We start from the raw sequence: 15777 nt of genomic DNA, 5'->3' as shown, positions 1-15777 counted from the left end.
TCTTCAGCAAATACAGGAGAACTTACTAGTATGCTGGCTCAAGGTTGACTTATGGTTCCCTTTTCCAGTAAGGGAAACTATGTAACTTGGGTTACAGGGTGAAACCCAGATGCAGTGCAAACACTGAGGAATTTGGGACCCTTGTGAGAAATAAAGGTAAATCAAGAGGTCAGCGTAAATGTGCCCTTTAAAACATTTACCCTCTTGTTGACTTGGCCTTTGAGTATCAAAATGGGTAGGTCAGCCTCAATGGGAGTCCTGCTCAAGTGCCTGTACATCAGTACAAGCACAGAGCATGGGTAACAAGCAGGAGGACTTGCAGGCATGAGCATGCCTACTGGGCTATGATGTCATTGGCATCAAGGGGATCTGTTGGAATGACTCTCAGGACTGGAATGTGGGAATAGGTGGGAATAAACTTTTAGGAGAGACAGGCACGAGGGAAGGGGAGGGCGTTTGCCTTTACTGTAATGATCACCTGGAGTCTGTGGAGCTCCATCTTGGGGTAGACAAGGAGCTGACAGAGAGCTTATGCATTAGGGTTAAAGGGAGGGCAGGCGAAGGAGACAGTGGATGTCTGTTACAGGTTGCCTAATTGGGAAAACAAAATGGATGAGGCCTTCTGTGAACGGGTAGGAGCAGATTCATATTCACAAAACATGATTTCTGAAGGGGGACTTCAACCACCCCAGTATCTGCTGGAAGGACAACATGGCAGCGCAACAGAAATCAAAGAGGTTTCTGGAATATGTTGGTGATAACTTCCTCCTCCAAGTAGTACAGGAAACCACCAGAAAAGGTGCTATGCAGGATGTTGTCCTCACAAGGAGGAGGGGCTGGTGAATTATATGTAGCTCATTGGCAGCCTGAAGGTGCATAGGTCTATGGGATCCCATGAGATCCCATGGAGGAGATTTTTTCACACACAGGGTGGTGACACACTGGAACAGGTTGCCCAAGGAGGCTGTGGATGCCCCATCCCTGGAGGCATTCAAGGCCAGGCTGGATGTGGCTCTGGGCAGCCTGGTCTGGTGGCTGGCGACCCTGCACGTAGCAGGGGGGTTGAAACTAGATGATCGTTGTGGTCCTTTTCAACCCAGGCCATTCTATGATCCATCCCCAGGTTCTGAGGGAACTGGCAGATGAAGTTGCCAAGTTGCTATCCATCATGTTTGGAAGGTCATAGTAGTCTGGTGAAGTTCCCACTGATTGGAAAAGGTGAAATATGACCCCTAGTTTTGAAGAAGGGAAAATAAGATTCAGGGAACTACAGGCCAGTCAGTCTCATTTCCGTGCCTGGTAAGATCATGGTTACAGGAACAGGTTGCTCAGAGACGTTGTGGGTGCCAAAACCCTGCTTGTATTGAAGGCTGGGTTAGGTGGGGCTCTGGGCAATCTGATCTAGTACTTGTTCTAGCAGTTGCCAGCCCTCCCTGTGGCAGGGCACTTGAAACTAGGTGATTCCTTAGGTCCCTTCCAACCCAAGCTGTTCTATTGTTCTTTGATTAGGAGGAGCTCTCCCAGTGCGTGAGATGTACAAATGTTACCACGAATCTACAGCAAGAAAAGAATCTATGATTCTGAGAGTGAACGAGACCAAAACCTGCATGTATGTCATTTTATGATTGCCTGAAAGAGCAAAGTTAAGCCTGTTTCATTATTGCAGTTGTAATGGCAATGGTCTGATGGTCTGTGGCTCTCCACTCTCTCCAATAGAGTCTTGGGGTAATTCTGGAAAGGGCGCTCTGTACGCATCTCCTTTCAAAGTGGTGGTATGGGTGATACTTTGATAGCATCGTGTGCAATAGACCGAATTCATAGAGGATTTTTGCAGTTTTAAAGTAGTTTATAATTGGAAGTAATGAATAAAACTTTGTATATGTTAGTCTGTTAAACTGAAAGATTTCCAAAATATCTGAAAAGCTTTTACAAAAATTTTTATGCAATTTTTTTCTCCATCATCCTTGAATTGTCGCGGATAGAAGCAGAATAAGAGCCAGTCTTGCTATAAGAAAGCAAGCTGGTAACTTGAAAATCTAATTATAAAAGTACATTACACAATGACATGGGAAGAGAAGCATTTCATGTTAGGGAGCTCTTATTTTTTTAAAAGATATGGATATAATTATAGGATAACACAGAGACTCAGTAGGGTCTTCAAGTTTCAGTGGAAACACTGGCGTTTGTTATGTTCTCCTGACAGTTCTGCTTTCTTCACAAAATGTATGGAGTCATAATGAAATTGGTTTCACTCAACTTTGGCTCAGTCCTACTAGCATCAGTATGGTATGCATTTTTTGACTGACTGGTACAGACATGTTAGTCTGTCCACCTTATCTATAGATAACTTTACCTTATGTATTTGGCATTTTGTTCTGATACTTAGTTTCAGGATTCTGATTCTGCTTATGCCTCTTCGTTACACATAGCTTATGTAATTTATGTCCTATCTGAAATTGAAAAATTAAATACTTAGCCTTTTCCTATTTTTTCCTGCACGATACGGACAGTACTTCCTAGCATGCAAATTGTCTATTTGTATATTTGCTCTTGCTATCATTTAGAAGATGTCATCTTAAATCTACAGATACTGCCCCAGTCATTTTGAGTAGTTGTACCCTCTTGGTAACGGGGTGGGAGTTGATATTTTGGTGGCTGGGAAGATGGTATGATATGAGGCAACCTTCCTGACCTGAAATACTGCTCTGGGGAGGTAAGTGATAACAAAGGTGGCAGCCATGAGGAATGTAGTGGTGATCCCCCACACTCATGTACAGGTACTTCTCGAGGCTGCAGGACATCCATTGCCACATCAGCGTGGCTAAGCTGGGAGTTGCTCTGAAAAGTCATAAACTTGGATTCAAGAATCTTGCTGTAATGCTTGCAAGAACAGTAAAGTAATGCGAGCAGAACCAACCCAACAGTGACACAAAGACTGCTTAGTAAGGCTGATGGGGGCTTTATGATATTGGAGTCATGCCAGTCTTGAAGCATAGGCGCAGTACTGTTGAAAGATCCACCAAATGGCTTTGTAGTGGGAAAGCAGTTATCACTGTATGAAATATTGAAGATGACATCAACCTTGTATTCTGGTAACATTGCTTGGATGAAATGTGGGCTAACATATCCATCTGGCACTCGTAGTTTGTTTAGTGCTTCCTGGATTTCCTCTTTTGCACACCAGCTGAAAGGTCTGTTGGCACTTGTACACAGCGAACTGTTGTACCATGAGATTAGTGTGGATCCAGGTTTGAGAGTGGTCACCACGATGTCTTTGGGATTGGTGGAGTTCAAATACAAGGAGAGCTTTTCTAGAAATAAACTAATCCTTTTCCTCTCTCTCAAGAAGGAGTAATAGCTGTTTTTGGTTCTGATGGTGTAAAGGTGGCATGGTACATCTGTGGGCTTCAGGAGCTCAATGGTAAAGGATTGCCAGACAGTCAGTCCCCCTGAATCTGTTGCAGACAGAACAAACTCTTGAGGTGAATACTGGAAATCAATATCAAGGGGATAGCCATGCATGGTCTGCTGAGACACATTAAATTGAAGCCAGCTTTCTGATCCCCCTGGAGAGTCATCAGCTGGAATTAACTGTAAAGACAACTGAGTTGAATTGCCATCTTCCTCATCGTAAAATGTGTTGGCAGATACAGAAAAAGAGAACAGGCATCCAATAGTTGCTGTTATGAACTGGATTGAATGAACGACCTTTGGAGAAGTGTTCGTTTGCCCTTTAGAGAGGGATGAGGAAAGGAAAATGGTTATGAAGAAAAATAGCTATCTGATAAGCTTATTAATGATAAGCTTATAATGATACTGTGAAGCATTGCCCTTGATCACATCTTGATGACAATTTCATGTGCTTTTGGGTGTGAATTTTACGTGACTTTACAATTCTTCTGTTATGTTGAAGCATACATAGCAGTGATGTGTTTATTGAAACAAATACGAAGACACTTCTAACTAGTATAATATATTAGTAAGGCCTTTTCCCCAAAAGTATATCTTAATCTAATTCATAGAGATACCACAGCATGCTTCTCAGATTATGGATATACTCTTCATGTGGAAAATCAAGTATGTCCCATTTCTGATGTTGTAAGTATCAAGGAGTAAGTGCAGTGTTCCTTCCTATTATTGCAAAATTCTTTCAATTATTTTTCTTTTTCTTCATCCTGTGTTATGGAAAGTTTATGTAACCTTACAGGTCCTTCCTTGTACAGTTGGATAGTGTATTCAAATCAGTGGGGACTACAGTCTGAAGCTACCCAGCAGGAAACCGCATGGTACTCTGATACCTTAACTATTGAAGGCTCTGGCACAGGTATCTCATTAGCAGGGTTCTCCTCAGATGATTTACTTTCATTCCCAAATTAAATTTACAGGAGCCCCTGGCAGTGTGCTTGCACAAGCTGAGATCCCCACTGCAGAAAAATATAGATGGTTTCTGAGTAAGGTGTTCTCTTTGGAAACAGAAGCAAATCTTGAAGAAAAAACTCTTAGCTCTGTAAGGAATTGGAACAGCTCTGATGGCGAGTGCTCCATTAGATTCAGAAGATTTCATGTATGAGGTAAATCTCAACATGTTATTGTTTCATTTTCTATCGACAACACCAAACATGGATTTCTTGTCTGGGAATCTCATGGGAATGTTTGTATTTTCTTTGCACTATTGTGCCATGCCTATCATTAAGAATAGTTTCAGGTTAATCAGGCAGACACTGGGTGCCAGCACCATCACCCGACTTCTGGAGATGGCAGATACACTGCCTGGGGCAGCATTTGCCTTGGCAGCAATGCATCTGCTCAGTTTGTAGAGCTCTTATGATTGAATACATGGGCAGACACCAAGTGAGCTGTGAGGAAGATAAAATGTGGTGATGAATTTGAAAAGGAAATGTCTGACTATTGGGTCAAACTTGCTGGCAGGCTCAAAGAGTAAGGGTGAAGATGAGAACTCAAAGAATTCCCACAGTCTGTGACAGAGATGTTCATTTTTTCCTGCTAGTTCTCATTTATCTCATTTATTTGTGTTTTCAACACCAGGACAGGGAACACTTTGCTGGATCTAGTAAAATAGCACTCTAGGCTAATCATCTCCTTATATACTACTTACCTAATTAAAAAAAGAGGAGAGATTAATTCAAAGGGCACAAAGTTTAGAGTCAAGATGCTTTGAGTGTTATGGTGATATGACCCCATACTACACAAGTTTTGGTATAGGAGGCCAGCAATACCTTGCATGATCACTAAGGAGGAGGATGACATCAATAAGTAGAAAAGCATTTTTTTTTTTTTACCTGGGGTTTTATTCTCAAGCTCTTGTGAAATAGAAGATAGAGGGAGAATCCCTGTACTTCCTGTAGATTGTAGCGTTTCATCGGTAGGAAATTGCAAGGTGCTTGCATCCTGGTGTGATGGTGGTAGTGTCTGAATCAGCTCTGTGAAAACAAGGTACTGTTTATTACAGTGTTAGGCAGAAGATTGCTTAAATGTATGTAAAGTATGTAATTGTAATAATTTGCTATACAGTTGGGAATATTAAAAAAAATAATGATCTTTTGTGGCATGTATTTAAAAATTCTTTGGCTGCATCTGCCAGCGAAGTTAGGGCCATGGGAAGGAAGCTGGAGGAGAAAGCAGTGTGAATCTGAGTTTCTGCTGTTAGACTCTTATCTCATGTTATGGCTGTAAAGTGAGCTGGATTCTGATCTTGTCTCTGGAACTGATTTGCTATGTAGGCACTGAATACATCAGCACCTTTCTTCAGTGGGAATACCTAGTGGGACCGCTCTGTCCTTCAGTGGGCTTTGGCATATTGTGTATTTTGTCTTAATTTCTCAGCCATTACAATATGAAACACTGTAATGAAAAAATACTGTGATAAGATTGTAAAATACTTGCAATACCTTACACACCTGATGCATTAGGCATTAATGTCAGTAACTTGTAGATCACTATTCAAGATTTTAGTCATTGGGTGAAAATGGCGTTGGAAAATGTAGCATTTGGGGAAATAACAGGATTATATTTCCTGGGTGGTAATGCTTAACCTCTCCTTTGGAAAATCAATGGAGCCTTTTCTCAGGCAATTTCTTTCACCGGGAGCAGAGAGTTTTGACAATCTCTAGATGGTCTGTGTTTGCAAGTGTTAATAGCAGTGTTATGTTAGTGTTGTGTTACCTATCTGGGTTTTCACAGCTGGTTGCTTAGGCACCTGATTACAAACCTAAACATTTCCAGCTGCAGTTTTGCATTCTGGGTATAGGCATAAGATAGGTCTAGAAGGCCTTTAGAAAGAAAATACTTCAGAAAGACTTTTACTGGGTCTATTCTACAAAAATAGGGCCAGTGACTTTGCTTGAGAATGAAGGAAGAGTTTGGCTCTGAATGCATGAGCTTACTTGAAATTTAAGTTCTATCACACACCTTTTTAAAGGGATAATAGAAGCAGATTCAGACAGTCCTTCAGACTTACCCAACTGGTCCTATAAACTATCTCTTGAAGTCTAGCGTATACTTAAGCCTGACTCTGATTCATGCACTTGGAGGAGGACTCTAAAGGATGTATAGTCTAATTTTTTACTATGTGGGAGTTCAGCTACATTTGTGTCATTTCTGATAAATATTTGTTGCTGTGTTCTTAATACACTGTTCCAGTGTTCCCCAAGTAATCTTGTGTCTTATTATCCTTGCTCTGAGAAAGTTTATCTGGTGTTTAACTTACATCAACTGAAGTGTAATACAGAGCCATTAGTGCTGCTTTTGTTCCCACGGGATGTGGAGAACAGTTCTTTCATCTTTTCAGCAAGCTGTTACATAAACTTGCATCTTTCCTCAGTCTTTTAGATTAATTCTTTCCATTTATGTCATGTTTTCTAGTCTTCAGACCATCACTGTGTTCCTTTGGATCTTTTTCAACGGGTCCATATCTTTCCTGAGATAGGACGGCCAGAGCTGGGTCTGGTTGTCATTAGGGGAAATGTACGAAGCTGAGAGATAAAATTACTTTCTCTTACAAGGAACTCTGTTGCTGACGTATACCAAAGTGCAGCGTGGTTGTGCTGATGCAGAGTAAACTACGTTTATCTATTTTGTTAGGACTCTCCATCCCAGCAGGAAATAAAACAAAGGGAAAGTTAAATCTTGTAACATACCTGGCACACCGTTGATCGGTTGAGACATGGCAGTAAATAAATTCACCAGGGGTACTTCTATGGCGTCAACTATGACATCTGAGATTTTGTGGAACTCCAGGGTAGGCGCAGTGATGTTTGGCAAAATCATTCGTGTTCCCAGATCTCCGCCTGAGTGCAACTCCTTTGTGGATAAAATACTTGGAGACTGCATCTGTGTTTTGAGCATGCTATCACCATAAGTAGAATGTACAATTGGTGGTGTAAGAGTAAGAACTGGAGTGCTATCAGGATGGGACAGAATGAGCAGACTTGATTCGTAAGATGTTTTAGCTTCCCCAGGGAAAGGGCTGTATGAAGAGCTAGAAAAGCAGGCTGAGATTTCAGTATGGAAATTCAGTTTGGGATAGAGGATCTGTGCTTCTGATTGGATTACAGAAGAAACTGTGCTTTTTCCTTCAATAAATAGAAGCCTATAGGATGATGGCATAGTTGCAGAAGACTTAGATAATAGTTCATGGCCATGAGCTAACTCCTGGCTTGGGCTACTACTTGCTGGTGGAGGTGGAAATATATAATTGATGGGAAATGTGAAATCAGATGAAGGTGTGGCTGTTAGCAAAGTGTTTGGGGATAGAGACTGAAGCCTCTCTAGAGACAGGGTTGCACTAGAAAGCATTTCAGATTTTGGAATGTGGCTTTTTGCCTTATCACTGTAATCTGGCATTTCTGATGTTGACGTTTCTTGTGGCAAAAATACATGATGTTCTGTCTTCGAAGAAAGTGCTTCTGTCAAGTTATGGGGCCGCTCATGAAGAGTGTTTATCATCAGAGTGTATGTGAGTCTGGGAAGCAGGTCTGTATTTGAGGTGATGTCCTGTAGGAGATGGGATCCATGTACTTTCATTATACTAGAATGGAAATATAAGTCTGTCTGAGGCACGTGAGGCTCAGGTTGCTGTAGCAGCAAGGACAAGCCAGGAGCTCTGGTGGGCAGCGCTTTCTGCTCAGTGAAGAGAAGCACTGATTTAGGAACCAGAGAAGGTGAAAGATCTGAAGAACCAGTATCTCCAAACATAACAACTACAGTTGGATTATTAGTTGGCATGTCCAAAGCTGAGTCCATTTTTAAGGTGACTGAACTTTCTTGACTTACAGAATGGATGTTGTTCTGCAACTGGTAACTTCTTGTTGTTATACTATCTTTATATAAACTTTGGGTAGGTGATACAGCAAGTTGTAAGAGCAAATGACTTGGCACAGCAGAGAATGAAGGACGGGGAGTAACTGCAGCTGGTCTCTGGGTAATTCTAATTGCCTTCAATGTAGGTGTTGGCGTGATCATTAATTGCCTGCGTTGTTGTCTCGGGGGCTTTTTTTTGCAACTCCCTCTCCTATGTATTCTCCAGCCTGAAATTTCATATCCCAGGAGTTGTGAGAGATGCTGTGAATCAATATTGTGTTGTAGGACTTGAATGAATTCGTGGAGCACAGCAAGATCTCCACATTTGACAGGCCAGGAGAGTCCTACGTAACGGTTCACTGTGAAATCAATGTGCGAAGTGTCTCTGGCCAGCACAGTCAGGTTCTGCAAGTTTCTGTGCACCACATCTGTGTACTGCAGCAGGGTTACTAGGGAGGAATCCAGATGGAGATATTCAGCAATTGTGTACACGATGGAGAGGCGTTCCTGCGCTTCCAGGGTTTTGGCTCCAGTGGAGAGAATGATTTCAGCAGAAGTGATGGGAACTTCCTTCCCACACCTATGAAGATTGGCATTAACGTCCAAAATGGCATTGATTGAGTTAATCTTCCCATCCCCCCCTCTTTTGTGAAGATATTTGTTTGAATTCAATCCATTTTCCTATGGACATACATCACTCAACTTCACCTCTTCATCCAAAACTTCCTCCTACTGAATATGTGAATGTTCTACACTCCCTTATCTTCAGCAAGAGCTACGTTTGGCCCCATTGCTGATCTAGAGCACAGCAGCACGATTTGGATTTACCAAATACAACCATCATGATGCTGACTTTAAAGTAATTCAGTTAAAACATTTACATTTGATATCTATTAGACTGGAAATACTTATTACTAAGAAAGAAACTCAATGTCATCAGTGGAAGTGGGCAGTGTATTGCATAGGCAATTGATGGCCTTGTCTCTCTCCCCACAAAGGAAGACTCCAGTTCCCAGCTGGGGCAGGGAGGCTGGATGCTGCCTTGTCAGCAGCCACCTGGAACATCAGCACCCCACTGGTAGCAGCCTTGCATTTTTTTCTTTCCATTTCCATTTTTTTAATTCAGGTTTGGGTAATGGCCCTCAGCTGGACAATACTCACTGGTGCCTGTTTGGTATGTAGTTCAAGCTGTTCTCCGTGTCCAGGAATAAAATGCTGTCCTGAACATGGATGGTGAACTTTACAGCAGCTCTCTGGGCGCACTTTCTTCCAGAGGCAGTTATGCTTAGCAGGTATGTTCCGCTCTCCCCACTCATTGGCAGTCCCTGCAGCATGTTTGTGTTGGGATTGAAGTCCAACCAGCTTGGCAAATTTGCACCACTGGCTAAAGTGACCTGCTCCATAAGAGGATAGAAGATGAACAGAATTAAAGGCAGGAAGTAGGTTCCTATTCTATGTAGATTGCTCTGAAAGTAATTCTTCCTATTTATTTTCATGGAAACTACAATAGTGATGAGGAACACAATAATGCTATTTGACAGAGCAAATTCTCAGCTACAAACACTACTTCTCAGCATAGTCACCACCATCAGCAAGGTGCTTTCACCAGTGATGAACCAGAGCCTGCATGCCTCACTCATAAATCTGTGCATTAGGAACATGGCTTATTTTTCACATCACTGTTGTCACTGCTAAAATGCACCACCTCATGGTGCTCACATCACTGTTCGGTCTCCCATAAACCTTCACCAAACATGGATGGGTGTCAGTGTGTGCCATTTTTTTTCTACGTGAAGGAATTCAGTGACACACCTTTTTTCATCCATGCTTCCATGTCAGACAGCATGTTGTCAGACTGCCTCTCCGCTGCCATTTGTCACACAGTGACAAACTGTAAACAGAATATTGGTGGGAACGTTCAACCTCTACTGCCATACCACCATACCTTAGATATACCTTAGATACCTCTACTGCCATACCACCATCATCTGCCTTAGATATTGTGGGCCAACATCATAAAATAAGAGGCACTGCTTTTGGAGCAGACACTGTAGTTTTACAGATAGCACGCTCTCAATAGGAAAAACAGAAGTGATTTTTAAAAATAGAGTGAATACTCTGAAGGATTATACTGAAGGATTATACCAAGAAGTGCATTTAACAGCATTACCTTGTATTGAGTTATTGTTCCATGAAAGGCAAATACTGGCACTGGATAACAGAATATCTTTCCGACGAGGACTGTTGCATCTGGGATTCCTTTCAGGACCTTTATTTCTTCACACATGTTATCTGATTCCTTGACAACTGTAGCGGACATGTTTACACCAACACATGCCAGCACAAAGAGAAAGGGGAGTGCAGGTGAAACTTGCATTGCTGGGAGCAAGCAGGACCCTGCGGCAGGACACCTGCTGTCAGTGCTCACGAGGCTCCTGTGGGTGTCCATCTTCCAGCAGAGGCTGTGTGGGGCTGCCTGTGTGCACCCTGCTAGCAGATAGATGCTGCTACTTCATTGCACTTTCGATCTGTAAGAGAAAGGGGAGAAAAAAGAAAACCAAACCACACATATATGCACTTTAGATCAGTCTACTTCATCCTGTGAGGAAGCTGAAAGGTGTAAAATGCAGCAAGGCTTTAAGCAGCATCTGTTAGAAGCCCTCCAGTCTATCTGTTACAGCCCACAGCTGGATCTGGGGTGGGCTGTAGACTTTTTAAAAGCCTCTGTACTCACCGCCGCTGCTCTGTTCAGCTGAAGACCTCTCATGGGAAAGTACCTCGTAGCACAAAGCCAACTCGTAACGCTTTTCAGCTGCTGTTGCTCCCATCGCTGTTCCTGTCCCAATGAAAGACCACTTGGTCTCCAGGAGCTGAAATGTTACACGAGAGCCTCCTGAGGGGGGCCTTCAACATATGGCTTAGAAGAGCCGGATAACAGAGCAGTAACCTGACCTGGCAGGGTTTGTGGTATAGCGGCAGCAAAGGGAAAACCAGGTGAGGCACGCAGCAAACAAACTGAAGGCAAAGGCAGGGTCAGTACCCACGTCTTTGCAGTATCGCAGGCCAGACTCCTGCTGCTTTGACTTGCTGCAGTTTTTCAGAGGAGATAAAAGCAGTACTAAGTAGTTAAATTGTATCTGCAGGTGTGGGGCTCTCACAGATCAGCGAGTGGCTTCCAAAGCCACTTTTGCATGAGCGGGGCCTGCTGTATCTGTATCATCTGTCCTGCTGAGGGTAGATCTATTTCAAAGCATACAAGAGAAAAAAAATTACAGGCAGCAGCTGCAACATTTCCTAAACCAATTGATACAGCTGGGAAGGCCTGAACAATACTTTGGCCCCGGAAGACTGAAGAAGCAATGCTTTTTGTTACAGCTCTTACAGCTGGACATCTCGAAAACCACAGCTCTCTCTGCACAGAGATAGCCACGTGTCTAGGAGAGAGTTTTGCTCAAACAGACTCAATAGCCATGTGTCTAGGAATGAATCTTGCTCTGCTGACCGAGCAGTTTATTCCCCGTTTGTGCTCACCATGCTTTGTAGTAGCTGCCAGCCTTTCCGTCATGCTGTGTTGCCCAGATCCCTTCCAGTTGAACCATGAGTTATTCTTCGGATAGACTGAGAAATGGTCATCAATGCAGTAACTGGTGCCCCAAATATTCACGTGTACAGGCAAAAAAACCTCATGTGACATCTCCTGAACCACAAAGTAGTTACCTGGGGGCTGTGGCATGTCCTGCTGGAGGGATGCAGCACTCTGAACAACCAAAAGGAGTTTCTCTGCAGAGTTCACTGCACACTCTTGAGGTGGCTGCTGTGCTTGGGTGGAGATGAAGCTGCTTCCAGCTGAGTCTCTTTTCCTCACAGGCAGAATTGGCTCCGAATGAATCAGAAGTTGTTTGACTGTGCTCAGTTGTGGTGAGAAAAGTTGCTGCAGACAAAATCTTCATTTTTCACTGTCAGTTTCTCCCGTGTTACTTTCCTCTGCAATCTGAGAAAACACAACGACATGTCCTAACTCACCGATTACGGGATTATGAAATGAGCGAGTAGGTGGTGGGATGGAAGTTCCTGTTACAGATGAGAACTTTTATTTAGAGAACTCTTATACGAGGGAATGGGCTCTTGACAGCTGACTAATCTCTGCTAATGGATTTGCCTCCTGAGAGCTTAGTAAATATTGCCATGTAACCATGCATGAATCATCATTTTGGAGCACCTAGATGGCAATGTTCCAAGAACTCTTCCTGCTGCAATCTGAAAGAGGTCCTAACAACCACCCAAAGCTGCAATATCTGCCCCGGTCCAGCCATCCAAAGCCCCCGGTCCCAGCTGCAACTCAGGGGATGGGAAACACTGCGTCCCAGGTGTTTCACCTGTTTGCATCCCTCTGAATTAACTCTGGACCTTTTGAGAAACGTAATGCATTTGCTTTGCAGTGCCAAGTGTGGCAAAATATTATCATATGCTGTGCTATATTGACTCTCCAGTTATAAACTAAAACTCTATACAAAGGTGCTATATAAACATAGCATGATTAGATATTTAAAAATCTTCTGGCTTCCTGTAATTCTCACTACAGCTCAATTATTGAGCTCACAATTCATTTTTTAAGTAAATTGAAACAGGAGCATGTGATCAAATATGAGGTGAATGCCTCTCGATAAAAACAGAAATGAGCAAATGTACCAGTTTTTGTCTAAATGCAGCTAAACTTATAAAAATTTTAGCTCATCCAGAAGCAAGGACTCCTGACTGAAAGTATTCCTGTCTCAATGAGATGCAGTCTGGCTTTCTATCTGCTATCTGTCTCCTCTCTGCCTTCTCTGTAATTTCTTTGGTGTCTCTGGCTCTTCTCTTGCTCCTCTGGTTCTCTAGCTTCTATTGCTTTACTGACACCTTTGCCTACTGTCTCCTCTCTGGCACCATTTTGGCACCTTTTGTCTCTCGGTCATCTCTCTTTTGCTCCTCTAGCTTTTCTGTCTCCTCTCTGGTTTCATGTTGGCTTCTTTGAGAGACCAAGAACTCTTCAGCTTGGAGAAGGCTCAGAGGGGATCTGTTTATATATATCTAAAGTGCAAGAGTCACATTGACTCTTTTGGTGGCGAGCAGCAATAGAACAAGAGGCAACAGGCTGAAACTGGAGCACAGAAAGTTCCAGACAAACAAAGGAAAACGTCTTTACTGTGAGTGACAGAGCACAGGAACAGGAGGCACAGAAAGGTGATGGAATCTCCTTCTCTGGAGATATTCAAGATCTGCCCTCACTCCCTTGTGCAACCTGCTGTAGAGAAACAGCTTTAGCGAAGTGGTTGGACTTGATGTTCTCCAGAGGTCCCTTCCAACCCCTACCATTCTGCCATTCTGTCTCCTCTCTTGCTTCCCAGGCTTCTTTGTCTCTGCTCTGTTCCCCCTCTGGCTCCTCTGGCACTTCTCTGGCTCTTCTCGTGTCCCTTTTGCTCCTCTCTGCTCTACTTTTCATATGGCTCTCTAGCTTCTCTTTAGCTTCTCTGTCGCCTCTGTCTCGTCTATGGCTCCACTATGGATCCTCTGTGCATTCTGTGGTTCATCTCTGACTTCTCTGACTCCTCTTTCTGTTCTCTCAGGCTTCTCTTACTCCTTTCTGTCTCTTCTCCAGCTTCTCCGTCTCATCTCTTGCTCTCTGTCTGTCTGTCTGGTTTTTTTTGTTTTTGTTTTTGTTTTTTTTTGAGGAAGAAAATGTGTTATCAACAAAGAGAGAAGCTATGTGCAGGGTCGCCAACCACCAGACCAGGCTGCCCAGAGCCACATCCAGCCTGGCCTTGAATGCCTCCAGGGATGGGGCAGCCACAGCCTCCTTGGGCAACCTGTTCCAGTGTGTCACCACCCTCTGTGTGAAAAACTTCCTCCTAATATCTAACCTAAACCTTCCCTGTCTTAGTTTAAAACAACTCCCCCTTATCCTATCACTATTTCCATGTAAACAGTCATTCCCCGTCCTGTTTATACGTTCCTTTCAAGTATTGGAAGCCCACAGTGAGTTCTCCCCAGAGCCTTCTCTTCTCCAAGCTGAACAAGCCCAGTTCCCTCAACCTTTCCTTATAGGAGAGGTGCTCCAGCCCCCTGATCATCTTAGTGCCCTCCTCTGGACCCGCTCCAAGAGCTCCACATCCTTCCTGTTCTGGGGGCCCCAGACCTGGACGCAGTGCTCCAGATGGGCCCAGGAAAGACTGGAACATCATTTTCTGAGTGCCCCTCGAAATTCAGAAAACAGGGGGTGACAGAGTATTTGAGCTCTCTTAGGCCAAGCCCATTACTGTTTTGAATGTCTGAAGCCAGTATAGTGGTTTTCAAACTTCTCTCTTTAAACTCCACCATGTTCCCAGGAAAGGTTCTTGTGTTTGAGTTGCCGATCAGCAAGGAGCGATATGCCTTCACAGTGGCTGTCAGCACATAAATCTTTTGCAAAATATGGGAGATGTTCCTGACTGTGTTTTGACTGCTGCTGTTGCCTTAGTTTCAGTGGTGATGGAATTGTCTATTTCTGGAAGACAGAAAGCTGGTAAATGGGTGTTAGAGAAGACACAAATGCACACAGTGGGGAAAAAATGAGCCTGTATACTCTGGATATTCCTACAAGTTTACAGTGCTGGGCCTTGCGTGACAGACCTGGCAGTCATGATAACACACACCTTCTATCCAGGGAAAAAAACCTCTAGGGCACAAGGCACTGATTTCCAAGAAATGTTTATTTTACCTGGCCTTTATGAAATGGGCAGAGCCCACCACGTTCCTCTGTTCAGAGACACAACCATCCAAGGCGTTCAGTCTGGAGGACATCTCGTGCTGTCACCAAGGGGCCGTGTTCCCATCTGTGTATTCAGTGGGACCAAAGGGCAAATGTCCAGTGTGACTCAATGCATGCAATGGAGAAAGTCAGATTTTGATATCTGCAGTAGAAATTACAGGTCTTTTCTTCAAAATTCAAAACAAAACAGTAACAACAATATAACAATGAAAACCAAAAAATCCATGCAATTTTTAAATATGCTGGTGTTCATCTATGGGTTTCTGCCTCCGGTTTCCATCCTTTTCTTCTTATTGCAAAGTGAATGGGGGAAAGAGTGGAAAAGATAAAGGAAAACAACATCTGATGGAATGCTTTTCAGGCCTTGTCCCTACTTGCTTCTGATTCCCATTCTGCCCTGCACTGGGAAAGTATCTTCATTTCCCACCTCACTTCCCTCCCACCCCCTGTGTTTCCTCTGAGAAATTGTCTCTGTGGGAAAGTTTAGACATGAAAGCCAAGGCATGAATGTGTTCTGGTGTTAAATTTGGTTTTAACGACCCATGTGAATGCCCTTGTTTTGCTACAAGCATTTTTCTTTTTTTTTTTTTTATTAAGAAAATTATGTTTTTCTTCTATAAGGCTTAGCTTATAATATTGAAAACTGTTCAGCTGAGCTGGAAGAGGCTGCA

The sequence above is a fragment of the Lagopus muta genome, chromosome 1, assembly GCF_023343835.1.
Source record: "Lagopus muta isolate bLagMut1 chromosome 1, bLagMut1 primary, whole genome shotgun sequence".
NCBI lineage: Eukaryota > Metazoa > Chordata > Aves > Galliformes > Phasianidae > Lagopus > Lagopus muta.
This window is presented reverse-complemented; position numbering follows the sequence as displayed.